The 17,273-nt window shown below is 47.4% G+C and overlaps 1 pseudogene; it reads left to right on the forward strand.

Annotated features, from left to right (window-relative positions):
* Positions 1–17,273, forward strand: part of LOC119357618 — a 52,529-nt pseudogene that overhangs the window by 9,590 nt on the left and 25,666 nt on the right.

A 17,273-nucleotide genomic window follows, 5' to 3' on the forward strand; every position in this document is an offset into this window, starting at 1 on the left:
AAGCTCCGGCAGGGCCGCAAGTCCTTGCCGTAGAAGCGAATGTTCCCGCAGCAGCAGATGTGCCTTTAATCCTTGTTGTCGAGCCACAAGCTCCAGCATGGGCACAGCAGATTGTCCATTTCCTTCAGACAGGATAACTTCCCGAAGAGCAAGAAGAAGCGGAAAAAGTAGCCCGGCAGTCAAGTATGTACCAGTTTGCCGATAGCATACTGTACAGAAGAAGACTCAACGGTGTGAAATTGAAGTGCATTTGCCGGGAAGATGGAGAAAAGCTGTTGGCAGAGATACATGGAGGCATATGTGGCCACCACATTGGCGCAAGAGCACTTGTCGGCAAAGCTTTCCGGCAAGGTTTCTTTTGGCCGACAGCCCTCCAGGATGCAACTGCACAAGTAACCAAGTGTGAAGCGTGCCAGTTCCACTCCAAACAGATACACCAGCCAGCTCAAGCTCTCCAGATGATCCCTTTATCCTGGCCATTTTCGGTCTGGGGGCTCGATATCCTCGGCCCTTTCCCCAAGCTGTCGGGGGCTTTGAGTACTTGTACGTCGCAATCGACAAGTTCACAAAGTGGCCGGAAGTGCAGCCAGTGAGGAAGGTGACAGCACAGTCAGCAGTCAAGTTCTTCAGGTCAATTGTTTGCCGTTTCGGGATCCCTAACAGGATCATCACCAACAATGGCACACAATTCACGAGCCGCACCTTCATGCAGTACGTCCAAGACCTTGGCGCCAAGGTCTGCTTCGCTTCTGTTGCTCATCCGAGAAGCAACGGTCAAGCAGAGAGGGCAAATGCTGAAGTGTTGCGCGGGCTCAAGACCAGAACTTTCGACAGGCTGCGCAAGTGCGGAAGAAACTGGATCGAGGAGCTGCCGGTGGTTCTTTGGTCGATCAGAACGACACCAAATCGAGCCACTGGCCAGACGCCTTTCGCTCTAGTCTATGGAGCAGAGGCAGTTCTCCCCACGAAACTCGTATACGGATCGCCTCGAGTGCTCGCTTATGATGAGCTTGAGCAAGAACAGCTGCGACAAGACGATGCGCTGCTCCTTGAGGAAGATCGTCTTCAGGCTGCTGTACGAGCTGCTCGATACCAGCAAGCTTTGCGTCGCTACCATAGCCGCAAAGTTAAGGCCAGAAGCTTCGAGGAAGGCGACCTTGTTCTTCGGCGCGTTCAGTCCGCCAAGAATTCCAACAAGTTGACGCCGAAGTGGGAAGACCCTTATCGGGTGAAAAGAGTCACAAGGCCCGGCGCTGTCCGCCTTGAGACCGAAGATGGCATTCCGGTGAGAAACTCCTGGAACATAGAACATCTTCGTAAGTTTTTCCCGTAGGGCGCGGTTGCCGGAACGGGTTCCGGCAACCACCTTTTGTACAAGTCTTGCCGCTGTTGCATGTAATCCTTTGTACAAAGCCGGGCGCAGATCCCGTGCATAATTAAAACCCCATGTGCTCCGCACAACTTGTCCATTTCATGCATTAGTTTCTTTCATGCATGCGTTATCTGACACTTTGTGCAGCACCTACATCCGGTAAGCGATAACGAGCCGAAGGGCTCCATATCATTATTTTCTCTTCTATCTTTTTTTCTCAACAAAGGAAAAGAAGGTTCCCTCGCACACAAGTTTGCCGGGGGGGAGGAGAAGATTGTGGTATGGACCAGGCATCGTTCAAGCAAAGTTTTGCCTTGCCGGGAAGCAAACGACAGAAAAGCTAAGTTGCCAAAGTTTGAGCAATCAGTTTTCAAATTTTTTATTTATCTTCCTCGAACGACCCTGCATTGTATGGAAAACCTGTGCGCGGAGGAACCAACTCGTGGCTAGTTGTGCCCTTACTTTGTTTCGAGTCCGCTCAACAACTTAAGTGTGCTGCATCTAGTCGCGACAAGGTTTCTTGTCGGAAGCAGCGCCGCCAGCAGGCTGCTGACGTTCCGCACTCAGCGCTCGCGGCTCGGGCGCCTGCGCCGACAAGTTCCCTAGAAGCGTAGGGTAAAAACATACAAAGGAAGGAATCTAGTAGAGGAAATAACATAGCAATTGATAACAAAAATAAAGTTATATTACAAGATAACTTGTCGCAGCTCTAACAGACTGTTTTTCATAACATGATTAGCAGCGACAAGGGAAAAGAAGAAATGGGCGGCCTAGTCTACGTGATCGCCCTCAACCCTCTTGATCTCGCTCACCTTGTCCACAATGGGTGCGACAAGGGCCTTGAGTGCGTCCCAATCGGCATCTAGCGGCAAGGACTTAAGGACGTTGGTGAAGCTGAGGCCTGGATTGCGGAAGGCCACCTTCATCAGCACCTTCTGGAGAACCCCGACGCAGATTTTGCACGACTCGTCGGCCAGCTGCTTAGGGATCCTCTCCCGGAGCCGCTGGAGTGCCGTCGCCACGCCCTTGAAGAACAGGCTGAGCTTGGCGCTGGGTTGGAGATGCTCGTCGGAGGGATACCCAAAGTCCTCCATCCCCAGCTGCGCCAGCTCCTCGTCGATGACTGCGGCAATATTCACCAGACCCTCGGTCCAGTGCTCCACAGTATCTCTGAATGAGTTCTGGGTAACTGCGATGCTCTCCAGCAGCGCCTTGTCAGCCTTGACCTTCTCCGACAAGGTCTTCTCCCGCTCCTTGGCGGCCTCCAGCGTCTGCGTCAGCGTGGCCAGCTTCATTTTCAGGTCTGCATTGGAATCCTTGGCGGCGCTGAGCTCCTTGCCCCTCTCAGCGAGAAGACCTTGCAGCTCACCGTGGGTGGCAGCATCCTTCTCACGCTCATGCTTGAGCGCGGCAAGCTCCTCGCCGCTCTTCCCGATGTTGGCCTCCAGCTGCGCCACCTTCTCCTCCAACTCTTTCTTGGCGGCCTCTGCGATTGCGGCAGCGTCCTTTGCTTCCTTGAGCGCCCCGCCAAGTGCTTGCTCGCGCTCGGCGAGCTCCTCCTCGTAGCTGTCGAGGTTGGCCTTCCGCTGCACCAATTCGCCTTCTCGCACGGACTGCTTCTCAGCGGCCAGCCTTTGTTCCTCCTCAGCTTCGGCCTTCTCGAGAAGGAAGGCCGTGCGCTCCTCGGCGAGTCGCTCCTGCTCCTGTGCCAGGGACCGGAGAGCTTCTTGATTGTGGCCCCGGAGCTCCTCCGCGCGCTTCTCCATATCAACTCCCGCCTTCGCGACAAGCGCTTCCCGGGAAGCCAGCTTGGCTTGCCGTGCGCGGTAGAGTGATAGCAGCTTCCGCAGCAGCTGCTCCTCCTCAGGCTCGCCACTGCTGCTGCTGGGCACGTCGACCAACGACAGTCCAGCGGAGGCGAGCACCTCCTCACCGAAAGTTTCCGCCTCGACCGGCGCCTTGGTGCTCGACGCCCAGGGTAGCTTGATGAAGATATCATCACCGGCCTTCAAGTAGGCGCCGGGCTGGGGCTCCTCGGAGCCCGGCTCCGCAGCAGCGGCAGAGGGATCGGCGGTCGGCGCAGCGCCTGGCGCTCCTGCGGCCTCAGGGTCGTCAGTGCGATCGCCCGACCCCTCGTCGGCTTCTGCGGCGGCAGCCTTGGCGGCCTCCTCGCCGGCGGTCTCATCAGCACCGGCCCCTTCTTCGTTGGCGGCGGCGTCATCAGTGCTGCCATGCGCGCCTTCCTCGCCGGCATCCTCTGTCTCCATTGGCTCCGCGGCAGATGGATCTGAAGAACGAAGAAGGAAGAAAAAGTCAAGCAAATATGCAAGAAGAAGATCAGAAGAAGAAGGACCCAAGGGAAGTTCTTAGACAAGTGGATTACCTGTACCAAGATCTGCAGTTGCGGTCTCAGCCACCGCAGGGTCGTTGGTGCTGTCCCTTGCCGGAGAGCTGCCCCTTGCCGGAGAGTTCTCCCTTGCCGGAGAGCGCTCCCTTGCCGGGGACTCCTCCCTTGGCGGCGTAGTTGAAGCAGATGGCACTTCGGGACCAGCTTCCGGGCGCTCCTGATATGGCTGCTCTGCTCCTACACAAATCAACAAGCAAGATATCAACAAAGGAAAAAGCACTCATGCGCGCCTGACAGCAGAAAGCTAACTATGAACTTACGCTGGGGGCTGCGCTGGGGGTTGCTTTGAGGAGTGGTTGCTGGGTCCGTCAAGGTGGTCTCGGACCCACCCCCAGCTGACACGGTGGGGTCATCTTCGATGACAATCACCGCGGCCTTGGCCCTCTTCGCCGCTCTCTGGGCCAGCGTCCTGAAAAGAAAGGAGTTCAGATTGAAGCAAGTCAGATACAAGATAAAAACAGCAAGATTGAAGAACTACAAGAGCACCAAAGAAACTTACTCTTCTTCCTCCTCGTCGAAGCTGAGCGCGGAGAGATCGAAGTCCGGCTCCCCTCCGGTGCGGCGAGGCGGAGGAGTAGGATCCCTTGCCCGCTTGGCGGGGGCGGTGACGGTGGACCGGGAAGACCCCGCTCCAGTTGCCACTGCTGCGTGAGGCGCTCCCGCGGCAACATTGCTTGCCGCGGTAGAGCGTGTCGCACGGCTCGGCGGCTGTTGACCCGGCTGCCGCCCTGCTACGTCTGCGGCCCTGTGAAGACGCCTTCTTGGCGGGGCCAGGGGCTCCGCCTGCGGCAAGCTTTCTGAAGGCTCGGGCTCTTCTTCGCCGGCCTCGCTCGGCTCAGCTTCAGAGCCGGCAAGATCTTCCTCGCCAATGAACTCCGCGCGCTCGGCAAGGTTTGCCGCCTCTGCCGCCTCCGCCTCCTCCACGGTGAACCCGAACGCGCCCGCGGCAGCTGCGGCCGCAACCTCTTCCGCCCTAGTGGCGATGCGCTGCAGCTCCTCGTCGGTGGTGTCACGGGTGAGGCTCTTCTGCTCGTCAGCGCGGACCGGCACTTCTTCCAAATTGTCGAAGAACGCTTGCACGACGTCGTCCGCAGGCTCTTGCCAAGTTGGAACGATTCCGTGTGAATCGCACAACGGCATCATGGCGCGGATCCGGTCAAGCGAAGAATTATTGCACAATGGAACGACACCCCTCGCCAGCGTGAATGGGTGCTGGGGATCGCGTTTGAACAACTCCAGGAGCATTGCGTCCAGCTCCATGACGGTGAAGTTGTAGTTGAGGCCCGGCCGTAGCCTCATGATGTCCGCCGAGTTCTTGAATTCCCAGGCGGGCCTCCCCCTCTCCTGCAGGGGGGCGATGCAGCGGCGGAGGAAATCTGCGCCTACAGTGCCTACAGTGAGCCCGGCAAGCCTGAGGTGAAGGATCCTAGTAATGGCGATCTTCAGCCTCTCGTCTTTCGGGGCCACGTTGCTCCAGTCATTGCCGCGCACTATTGGAGCTTGGCGCATGGCGGTGAAGGGCTGCGGATTCTCCTCGATGATCCAGCACCACTCCGCTCTCCACTCCTCCCACTTGCTGTGGAGCTCACCCTCCAAGTAAGCCTCCTTCTTGCCGACTCTCGAGATCCAGGCGATCCCTTCGGCAAGCGGCTCTCCTCTCTCTACCCGAGGTATGAAGAAATGGCGGAAAAGGGCAACATTGGGGTGGACTCCGACAAAGTTTTCGCACAAATGTGCGAAAACTGCCATGGTCAGAACGGCGTTGGGGGTGAAATCAAGGAGGCGGAAGCCGCAGGTGTTCATGATATCGCAGAAGAACTCCGAGAAGGGCGGGCAGAGCCTGCAATAGAAGAACAACGCGAAGAATGGGTACCCGTTTGGAGCCAGTTCCGAAGCAGCAGCCGGGAGTACCCTCGTGCGCGGATGCGCACGCGTCTCCGTCGCCCAAAAGAGGTAGAAGTACTCCCTCAGCTCCTTCGCGCCGAGCTGGGGGGAGAAGATCGCCCGCTCCTTCCGCAGCGCCGCGAGCCGCTGCGCCTCGGCCGACTTCACACCCTTTCCCTTGTCGGCTTTCGGAGCCATGGCGGAGGTGGTGGGGGAGGTCGACGGCGTTGGTGATGCTGGTGGCAATGTTGGGCGGAGCGCTGCTCTCTCGGCTTCGAGAAGAAGGGGGGAGCGGCGGAGGTTCGTGAAGATGGAGTAGTAGCAACCAGCGAGGGGGAACGAACTGCCCCTATTTCCTCTGCTTATAAAGAGGGAGGGGGCGGACGTTTCGCCCTTCCGAATAAAGAAACCACCCACGATCTCTCCCACGACGCCGCATTCAACGCGTGCCGTTAGGAGAGAGCGCGGTGGATACGGAGCGAGATTCGGCATGGCCCAGTCCGCGTGTGCCTGTGCCCTGTCTTGGGCCTGGCCCAACAGCGCTCGGCACCGTGTTTGGCCCAGGCCCGGGGGCTCCTGTCGGTGTACTAGAATAGGGGTACCCTAGTACTCCGAACTTGTACACGGGCAGTTGCAGCACCCCGCGGCAAGGCTTGCCGGGCGAACGCCAAGATCCTCCATGGTTCCCTTGGAGCCATTCAAGAACAAAGTATTTAAGCTCAGGAGACAAGGCCCCGGCAAGAGGAGCTTGCCGGGAAGGCCAACCAAGGCACTCCAAGGAACTTGCCGCGACGCGCCACGCGCTACGACAAGGCAACAAGGCCCCGGCAAGAGGAGCTTGCCGGGAAGACCAACCAAGGTACCTCGAGGCCCGGTGAGCGACAAGCTTCCGGACCCGACAAGATAACAGCAGCGGCAAGGCGCTTGCCGCGGCAGGCGGCCACTCTGTGCCCACGCTCCAGCGCATCCACCAACGTGTCGCTCTGGGGGCCTCTCCAGGCGCGCGTGGCGGGAGGCTGTGCAGCCAGCGGTGCGCAGTGGCATGCGAAGCTGACAAGATCGCCATCGTGGCGAACGGTGGCGCCCCTAACGGTCCTTTTCTGCACTATTTGGGCGACTCAGACGGGCATTTAATGCCCTTGTCCCCTGCCGTCAGGGTTAGGTAGGGTGTACTATACAAGTAACTGTACCAACCACCTCACTTTTTACATTTGTACCCTTCTCTGCGTTGCCACCTGTCGGTGACCCCTTTAGCGTATAAAAGGAGGCCCATGCGCAACGTAGAAGTGGTTCGGAGGTTCGACTCATTCGTAAGCCAGAAAACACTTAGCTCTCGCGAGCAAGAAGATAATACAACCAGACAAGCAGCAGTAGGAGTGTTATCTCTCCGGAGAGCTCAGAAGCTGGGTAAACTGCTCGTGTGCTTCGCCTCGATCTGCTCTTCGTGCGACCTCCGCCCCCCGCCAAACCGAAAGGGGCTCGGTCCGCCGGCCCCATAGGTGTTCGTGGATCAGTTTCCCCGACACCTGGGACAGGGTCTTGGACTGCAAATATTTACTGCGTAAGATCTATGCCCATGTTGCCTCCGTCTCAAGTGCCAACTTATACAGCCACTTACTGAGCAAACATCTATTCTTGACTTCTAGATTTTCAATGCCAAGCCCCCCCTGGTCCTTTGGTCGACAGATAATATCCAATTTGGCCAGTCGGTATTTTCTCTTAATTTCATCACTCTGCCAAAAGAATCGAGATCGATAGAAGTCCAGCCGTTTCCTAACCCCAACTGGGACCTCAAAGAAGGATAAGAGGAACATAGGTAAACTCGTGAGCACCGAGTTAATAAGGATCAACCGTCCTCCATACGACATGAGTTTTCCTTTCCAGCAACTCAGTTTCTTCTCAAACCAATCCTCTATGCACTTCCACTCGCTGTTTGTTAGCTTACGATGGTGAATGAGAATACCTAGATACGTAAAAGGTAGAGCCCCAACTTCACAACCAAACAATTGTCTATATGCCTCTTGTTCATCTTTGGCTCTACCAAAGCAGAACAGCTCGCTTTTATGGAAATTAATCTTAAGCCCCGTCAATTGTTCAAATAAGCATAACACTAGCTTCATGTTTCTCGCTTTGGCCAAATCGTGTTCCATAAAGATGATAGTATCATCAGCGTACTGCAGGCACACCACCATCTACCAAATGAGGCACCAAGCCACCCACCTGACCAGCCTCTTTTGCCCTTCCTATCAGGATCGCCAACATGTCCACCACAATATTGAATAATATTGGAGACATAGGATCGCCTTGTCTCAATCCCTTATGCGTTTGGAAATAATGACCTATATCATCATTCACTTTGATTCCAACACTCCCTTTTTGCGTGAATGCTTCCACCTGGCGTCGCCAAGCTTCATCAAAGCCCTTCATGCGTAAGGCCTGTTGAAGGAACGGCCATTTGACTTTATCATATGCCTTCTCGAAATCCACTTTGAAAATAACCCCATCAAGTTTTTTTGTGTGGATCTCATGGAGCGTTTCATGAAGGACCACAACCCCTTCCAGGATGTTCCTGTCCGGCATGAAAGCCGTTTGAGTAGGCTGTACCACGGCGTGCGCAATCTGTGTTAGCCTATTCGTCCCAACCTTGGTAAAAATTTTGAAACTGACATTCAGAAGGCATATAGGCCGAAATTGCTCGATTCTCACGGCCTCTGTTTTCTTAGGAAGCAGGGTTATTGTTCCAAAATTAAGCTGGAAAAGCTGCAAATGTCCCGAGAACAAATCATGGAACATCGGCAACAGGTCCCCTTTAATAATATGCCAGCATTTCTTATAAAACTCAGCCGGGAAACCATCCGGACCGGGTGCCTTATTATTTTTCATCTGGGAAACGGCCTCGAAAACCTCCTTTTCCGAAAAAGGGTCGGTTAATATATCGTTCTCCACCGCAGTGAGTTGAGGTACATCTTCGATTCTAGACTCATCCAGAGACACATAGTTCTCCTCTGGTGGTCCGAACAATCGTTTGTAGTATTCGGTAATGTAGAGCTTCAAATTATCCTGCCCGATAATCGTACCCTCATCTTGTTCTAGCTGGAAGATTCTCTTCTTCCTATATTTGCCATTTGCAATCATATGGAAGAATTGAGTGTTCGCGTCCCCCTCAACCACTCTTCGAACCTTGGCCCGCAGAGCCCACTTTAGCTCTTCTTCCCGAAGTAGTTCTTTCAACCTCTTCTCAGCGTCAAGCTTAGTATGAAGCTCGGTGGCTGGCAACACCGTGGTTTCTGCTTTTACATCTAAGGACTGAATGAGGGCAAGGAGCCATTCCTTTTCAACCCTATATATCCCACTTAAATGTTTAGCCCATCCACGTAGGAAACTTCTCAGATGCCTAATCTTATTCTGCCAGCGCTCAAGCGCATTCCTACCGCCTGCTTCCTTAGCCCACTCTCTGGCTACGAGATCTAGGAAGCCTTCTCTTTCAAACCATGCAAGCTCGAATGAGAACAAATTCTTGTTGCCCGAGTAGGTAGCCCCACCAGAGTCAAGAAAAAGAGGCGTGTGATCAGAAATCCCGCGAGAGAGAGCCTGAACAGTTATCCTTAACTTTGCTGGAAAATTCAAACCTTTTTTACCTGTTGCTGCAAGCCCTGCGGCAGTATGACTACCCTGGTCTAGGTTGCTGACATGCCGGTCGAATGCGATTTACGATGTCCACATCACTTAATAGTCATCTTTGTGGCTGTCCAATTTTCATGCCTTTCGCCTGTATGATTAGGTCATCAACTACTGTTCACAATTGCTTATTTTTTGTTCTTCTGGAATTGACACAAGTTTCTTGTTTACAAATATGCCTTGCTTCCATTTTTTCGTCATCAATCTATTATTTATTACTCCCTCCGTCCCGAAATTCTTGTCTTAGATTTGTCTAAATACGGATGTATCAAGTCACGTTTTAGTATTAGGTACATCCGTATCTAGACAAATCTAAGACAAAAATTTTGAGACGGAGGGAGTAGTTATCAATGTAAGGTTCTCGACCCGTGCTTACCTTCGTGTAATTTGAATCATGTTTGCCTTTATTTCTGAAAGATCAGAAATCTGATCTCTCTTCCGACATAACAGATGGATCTCGGAGTAGGGTCTTTTGTAGTGGCTAACGCACTGGTGTCTAGACAAGCACAAAACATAGCCTCAATGTAAGTGCTTAAATGATCTCATTTGTCTTAAAGAAAATATTTTAGGGCTTAATAAATATATATATTTGGATTCAGCATGATGCTAAGGGTTCTCATCTAGTTAAGTCGGAAGTAGCTCACATGAATACTTAAACTAAAAGGCAAACTCTGTGAACAAGTATATTCTGTATTATGCAAAAGTGAATCCTACTTTTTCTATCATAATAATTATTAGTCAATAGTCATAGTGTTTGGTATTGTCGTCCTTCGGGCTTAATGTCAAAATGTTCTTACTACATAAGTTGTTTTTTGTAGATACTCTAAAGAACTAATGTTTATTCATGTTGACTGTTTTTACTGGGCATAGGAGCTTGTAGGAACCTAGAAGTTTCAACTTCACCACGTACATTATGGTGTGCTGAGTTTTTTTGCCCTTTTTAAATTGAGATACAAAGTATTACAATTCTGCATGCAAATATTAGCTTTGTCAGTTCATTGATAAATGAAGAAAATTATAACCATTAGTAGTATTTAGGATAAAATCAGTGGTTCATCTCTTCTTTCAAATAAGATCTGTCCTGCAACTTTTGCATCTTTTCTATTTGCATGTAGGTGGCATTCCTGTGTTAATCGCTTCTTGTTAGGTTGTTCTCCAAGTAGCTTTCTGACTTAGTATATTCCTCATACTGACAAATGATCCCGTGTTTGTCCAGTATCATTGAAAAAATGCAGTTACTTTGGCAGAATCATTCTTTGAATTTTTAATTTTCTTGGGAAGATAACTGTAGTTTCTGACCGATAGATCTGCCAATAGGCACTATTCAATAGCATACGTATTCTATCTCATAGTGAATGTTCTGTTTTTTAGGAGATGGAAGGCAGCACTGAGGTCCGTAAGTCCTCTAGTGTTTCTTGGCTTTGCTCGTCTTATCTCTACATCAGGTGTTGATTATCAGGTACTTTTCTTGTGCCAATTACTTATATTACGCATCCGTCAGAATTTATCATATAATGCCATCCGTGCAGACTTGCTAACCTTTTCTTGTGTTTTCTTGTCCCTGTCTATTTTCGTATTCTCACTTCCTTCATTTCTAGATACTGACACCTGTATTAAGCAGAATTAGATATAATAGTTACTATCGCATGTGCAGTCCTGTGTAGTAATGAAAGTGGGGTTGATTGGATTTCAGTTTGCAATGCATAATCTAAGGTTATTTACTCCATTTTTTCTATATTAGAATGTTGTCTTTTCTGAAGAGGTATGTTTTGTTTGTTACCTTGTAGGTGCATGTAGGAGAATATGGTGTCCATTGGAACTTCTTTTTCACCCTTGCAGCAGTTTCTATCCTTACATCCATTATCAGGATTCATCCTAAATATTGCGGGATAGTTGGTATGCTTGTTCTTGCAGGTACTAATGGTTCTAGTTTTACAGTTTGGTTAGAAAGGTTTAGAGGTGCTACAATTCTCCTTTTCAGTAGATAAATTGCAGGTACTAATGGTTTAGAGGTATGGCCAAATTTTGGGTTGAATGAGTATCTCACATCTGATGAGAGAAGTGTTGATATCATTGGCCAGAATAAGGAAGGCGTGTATAGCATATTTGGTAAAAATATCTATGTGTACATGAATTTTTTGTCATTTTTTGCATAAGATGCTGAGGAACATAGAGGCGTAGAGCCGTCCAAGCTTGGTTTTTGTTTGTTTGACAAAATAACATTGTTGGTCTAGATTTGTACAGAAAGCTTGATACGTCTTCATTGTATCTACTTTTTCAAACACTTTTGTCCTTGTTTTGAACTCTAACTTGCATGATTTGAATGGAACTAATCCGGACTGGCGCTGTTTTCAGCAAAATTGCCATGGTGTTATTTTTGTGCAGAAATAAAAGTTCTCGGAATGACCTGAAAATCAACGGAGAATTATTTTGGAATATATAAAAAATACTGGAAGGAAGATCCACGTCAGGGGGCCACCACCTGTCCACGAGGGTGGGGGCGCGCCCTACCCTCCTGGGCGCTCCCCCTGCCTCGTGGGCCCCCTGACGCTCCACCGACCTCAACCCTGACTCCATATATTCACTTTTGGGGAGAAAAAACCAGGGAGAAGGATTCGTCGCGTTTTACGATATGGAGCCGTCGCCAAGCCCTAAACTCTCTCGGGAGGGCTGATCTGGAGTCCGTTCTGGGCTCTGGAGAGGGGAATCTGTTGCCATCGTCATCATCAACTATCCTCCATCACCAATTTCATGATGCTCACCGCCGTGTGCGAGTAATTTCATCGTAGGCTTGCTGGACGGTGATGGGTTGGATGAGATTTATCATGTAATCGAGTTAGTTTTGTTAGGGTTTGGTCCCTAGTATCCACTATGTTCTGAGATTGATGTTGCTATGACTTTGCTATGCTTAATGCTTGTCATTAGGGCCCAAGTGCCATGATTTCAGATCTGAACCTATTATGTTTTCATCAATATATGAGAGTTCTTGATCCTATCTTGCAAGTCTATAGTCACCTACTATGTGTTATGATTTGGCAACCCCGAAGTGACAATAGTCGGGACCACTCCCGGTGATGACTGTAGTTTGAGAAGTTCATGTATTCACTATGTGTTAATGCTTTGTTCCGGTACTCTATTAAAAGGAGGCCTTAATATCCCTTAGTTTCCGCTAGGACCCCGCTGTCACGGGAGGGTAGGACAAAAGATGTCATACAAGTGCTTTTCCATAAGCATGTATGACTATATTCGGAATACATGCCTACATTACATTGATGAATTGGAGCTAGTTCTGTGTCACCCTAGGTTATGACTGTTACATGATGAACCGCATCCGGCATAATTCTCCATCACCGATCCATTGCCTACGAGCTTTCCATATATTGTTCTTCGCTTATTTACTTTTCCGTTGCTATTGTTATCATCACTACAAAACACCAAAAATATTACTTTTGCTACCGTTACCTTTTACCACCATTACCACTACTATCATATTATTTTGCTACTAAACACTTTGCTGCAGATACTAAGTTTTCGGGTGTGATTGAATTGACAACTCAGCTGCTAATACTTGAGAATATTCTTTGGCTCCCCTTATGTCGAATCGATAAATCTGGGTTGAATACTCTACCCTCGAAAACTGTTGCGATCCCCTATACTTGTGGGTTATCAAGACTATTTTCTGGCGCCGTTGCCGTGGAACATAGCTCTATTCTTTGAGTCACTCGGGATTTATATCTGCTTATCACTACGAAGAACTTGAAAGACGCTAAAACAAAAATTTATCACTCAACTACGATGGGAGGTAAGGAACTGCCATCTAGCTCTGCACTTGATTCACCTTCTGTTTTGAGTAGGCTTGCGACACCTAAACCTGTTTCTGCTATTAATTCTGATATGTCGCATGTTATTGATGATGCCACTTCTGCTATGCATGATACTTATGATGAGACCACTTCTATGCTTGATAATACTGTGCCACTTGGTGAATTTCTTGATGAACAACTTGCTAGGGATAGAGAGAATGAAATTACTGAAACTGATAATATTGATAAAAGTGATGATGAAGAATCTCCCCTAGATATAAATTACCTGTTGTTCCTAAGGGTTATGTTATGGATGAAGAAACTGCTAGAGACTTTCTTACTTGTAATGATAGGAGTGATCTTAAGAAATTATTAGCTAAGCTGAAACAAAAACTTTGAATGCTAGAATGAAATATTATCCTGCTTATGCTACTTTACCTATCTTTGTTACTGATAAGGATTATGATTTCTCTGTTGATCCTGAGATAATAACTTTAATTGAATCTGATCCTTTCTATGGCGATGAATCTGAAACTGTTGTGGCACATCTTACTAAATTAAATGATATAGCTACCCTGTTCACTAATGATAAGAAAACTCGCTATTATTATATCCTTAAATTATTTCCATTCTCATTAAAGGGTGATGCTAAGATATGGTTTAATTCTCTTGATCCTGGTTGTGTGCGTAATCCCCAGGATATGATTTATTACTTCTCTGCTAAATATTTCCCTGCTCATAAGAAACAAGCTGCTTTAAGGGAAATATATTATTTTGTGAAAATTAAAAAGGAGAGTCTCCCACAAACTTAGGGGGGGCTTCTCCAATTACTTAATGCTTCTCCAATTACTTGATATCTTTTATAATGGACTAACTGATGCTTCCAGAGACCACCTGGATAGTTGTGATGGTTATGTTTTCAGGGAAAGAACACTAGATGAAGCTGAAATTCTATTGAATAATATGTTTACTAACAAAAATAATTGGACACTTCCTGATCCAATTCCTGAACCAACTCCTAAGCCAACTCTGAAGAAGAGGGGTATTCTATTTCTCAGTCCTGAAGATATTCAAGAGGCAAAGAAATCTATGAAGGAAAAATGTATTAAAGCTAAAGATGTTAAGAATTTACCTCCTATTGAAGAAATACATGGTCTTAATTTACCGCCTGTTGAAGAAATACATGGTCTTAATACATCACCTATTGAAGAAATACATGGTCTTGATAACCCGACACAGGTAGTAAAGGTAAATTCTCTCTATAGATATGATAAAGCTGAAATCACATTTACTAAGTTTGCTAGCCCATGCTTGGATGAGTTTGATGACTTTATGGTTTAACAAGAAAACTTCAATGCTTATTTTGGTAGAGAATTAAAATGCAATGCTGATATGCTTGAACACTTGGGTGATTATATGGCTAATATTAAAGGTGAACTTAAACTTATTAGTAAACATGCTTCTATGGTTACCACTCAAGTAGAACAAGTACTTAAAGCTTAGAATGATTTGCTCAATGAATTGAATAGTAAGGAAAATGATAATGATGTCAGAGTTATGACTAGAGGTGGTAAAATGACTCAGGAACCTTTGTATCCTGAAGGCCATCCTAAGAGAATTGAGCAGGATTCTCAGAGAGATAATATTGATGCACTTGGTCCTTCTAAAAGGAAGAGAGAAAAAAATGATAGGACTTTGCATGCTTCTAGTGAACCTGTTGATGACACACCTGAGAATCCCAATGATATTTCTATTTCTGATGCTAAAACACAATCTGGTAATGAACATGAACCTAGTAATAATGTTAATGATGATGTTCATGTTGATGCTCAACCTAGCAATGATAACGATGTAGAGATTGAACCTGCTGTTGATCTTGAACCCACAATCAAAGAATCAACATTATGATAAGAGAGACTTTGTTGCTAGCAAGCACGGTAAAGAAAGAGAATCATGGGTTCAGAAACCCATGCCTTTTCCTCCTAAACCATCCAAGAAAAAGGATGATGAGGATTTTGAGCGCTTTGCTGAAATGATTAGACCTATCTTCTTGCGTATGCATTTGACTGATATGCTCAAAATGAATCCTTATGCTAAGTATATGAAAGAAATTGTTACAAATAAAAGAAAGATAACGGAAGCTGAAATTTCCACCATGCTTGCTAATTATACTTTTAAAGGCGGAATACCAAAGAAACTAGGAGATCCAGGAGTACCCTGTAGCGACCAGACCTCAAACGGTCTGATCTCTGTGCTTCAGTGTCATCCCTGGATCAGTATTGCTGTCATGCACAGTACTTGAAGGATTTATAACAAAGTAGCAATCACACACTTATTACAACGAGTGTCTCAAAAGAGAACTTATTACAAATAATATGCCTTAAGGCCATCTAATAACGATAACAGCGGAAGGCTTGGAAGATAAGTGAGTCCATCAACTCCAACAGCATCACTGAGTATAGAACCACGACCTAAAGGCACCTTACTCGTCGTCTGAAAAGTCTGCAACATGAACGTTGCAGCCCGAAAACGGGCCAGCACATGGAATATGCTGGCAATGTAACACATAGAGAGTAATGAACAGAAATAGGCTATAATACATGCATATTTGGCTGGTGGAAAGCTCTATGGTTACAGTTTTGCGCAAAGCCAATTTTTCCCTACTGCAAAGGAATAAATTTTATTTAACTATCATGGTAGTTGTTAAACATTGAGAGCATAGACACCCTCTCAATCCCAATTAAACATCATCATTAAAACCCAACAAAATTAATTAAAGTGACATGATGAGATTCACATGATAATCCAAGTACTAGATACTCAAGACGTCCATAACCGGGGACACGGCTAACCATGATTAGTTTATACACTCTGCAGAGGTTTGCGCACTTTTCCCCACAAGACTCAATCTCCTCCGTTGGGATTCTCGCACTACATGGTGTTTGAGAAACGGATGACCGAGACATAGTCTTTCAGAAGCGCTAGCACCTTACGATCGGGTAGACCGTTACACCTACTTTCCCCTACATCTGCTAGTCTACCACTGTAAGAGTTCGCATGACTTAATCAACTATGCTAGAGCCCATAGTAGCTTGTGGCTGCACACAGAAGTTTCTAGTATGAAATAATCTCATGATCCCTTTGAGCATGGGTGGCGGTCCATAAAGAAAAACAGGCAATCGCTGGAATACCCAGGTGCCTCAATCCACCCAGATGTGTATTAAAGTTGCCACCTTAAATAAACCATTAATTAACAATCTCACATCTATCATGGATACACTCACCCAATCCACGTCTACTAGCATAGCATGGCAATATAAGCAAACGTAGAAGTAACTCCCAAGGGTTTGATAATAAAATAGGTAATAGGTACTACCTCATCTACTTTCCTAAAACCCACAATTTAATTAGATCCTAATCATGCAATGTTTGAGGATTGATCTAATGCAATAAAACTGGGTAGTAAGAGGTATGATCAAAGTGTTACTTGCCTTGCTGATGATCCGTGAAACCTAGAGATTCGAAGTAGCAAGCGGCGCACTCCGGGTACTCTATCGCAAACAAACAAGCACATAATAAGCACTCATCTAAAGCACAGGTAAAACTCAAATAAGAGATCTAACCAGAAAGTTCAACTTAAGAACTCCGGTTTGCAAAAAGAAACAAATCGAACGAAACAACGAAAATCAAACAGCGAAAGAAACAAGCTTCGTTTACTAATCTGGATCTAAGTCAAATTTTACAGAAGCAAAAAACTTGTTTGAGTTGGTTAAACAGAAAGAGGGTTTCGAGACGAAACTCTAGGCGCTTGAATCGCCTGATTCCGATAAACGAGCGAAAAGTTAAAATAAAACGAAAATCGGATCAGAAATCGCGATCAGAAATAATCGCGGAAAATCCGAGAAAAAGAAAAAACGACGAACAGGCTAACGAACGAACGTTCGCTGTCTGCGGCTAAACAACAAAAACCGTTCGTTAAAACGAACTTACGGACGAACGTCCGCTAAATAAACTAAACCGGGAAAAAAATAAACCGATCTAAAAAAGAAAATGACCGCAGTTTTAAAAAAAATGGGCGGTTGACCGGTGAAGACCGGCGGCGGCGGCTACCTCCGGCGGCGGCGAACTC

This window comes from Triticum dicoccoides, chromosome 2A (assembly GCF_002162155.2).
Source record: "Triticum dicoccoides isolate Atlit2015 ecotype Zavitan chromosome 2A, WEW_v2.0, whole genome shotgun sequence".
Taxonomy (NCBI): Eukaryota; Viridiplantae; Streptophyta; class Magnoliopsida; order Poales; family Poaceae; genus Triticum; species Triticum dicoccoides.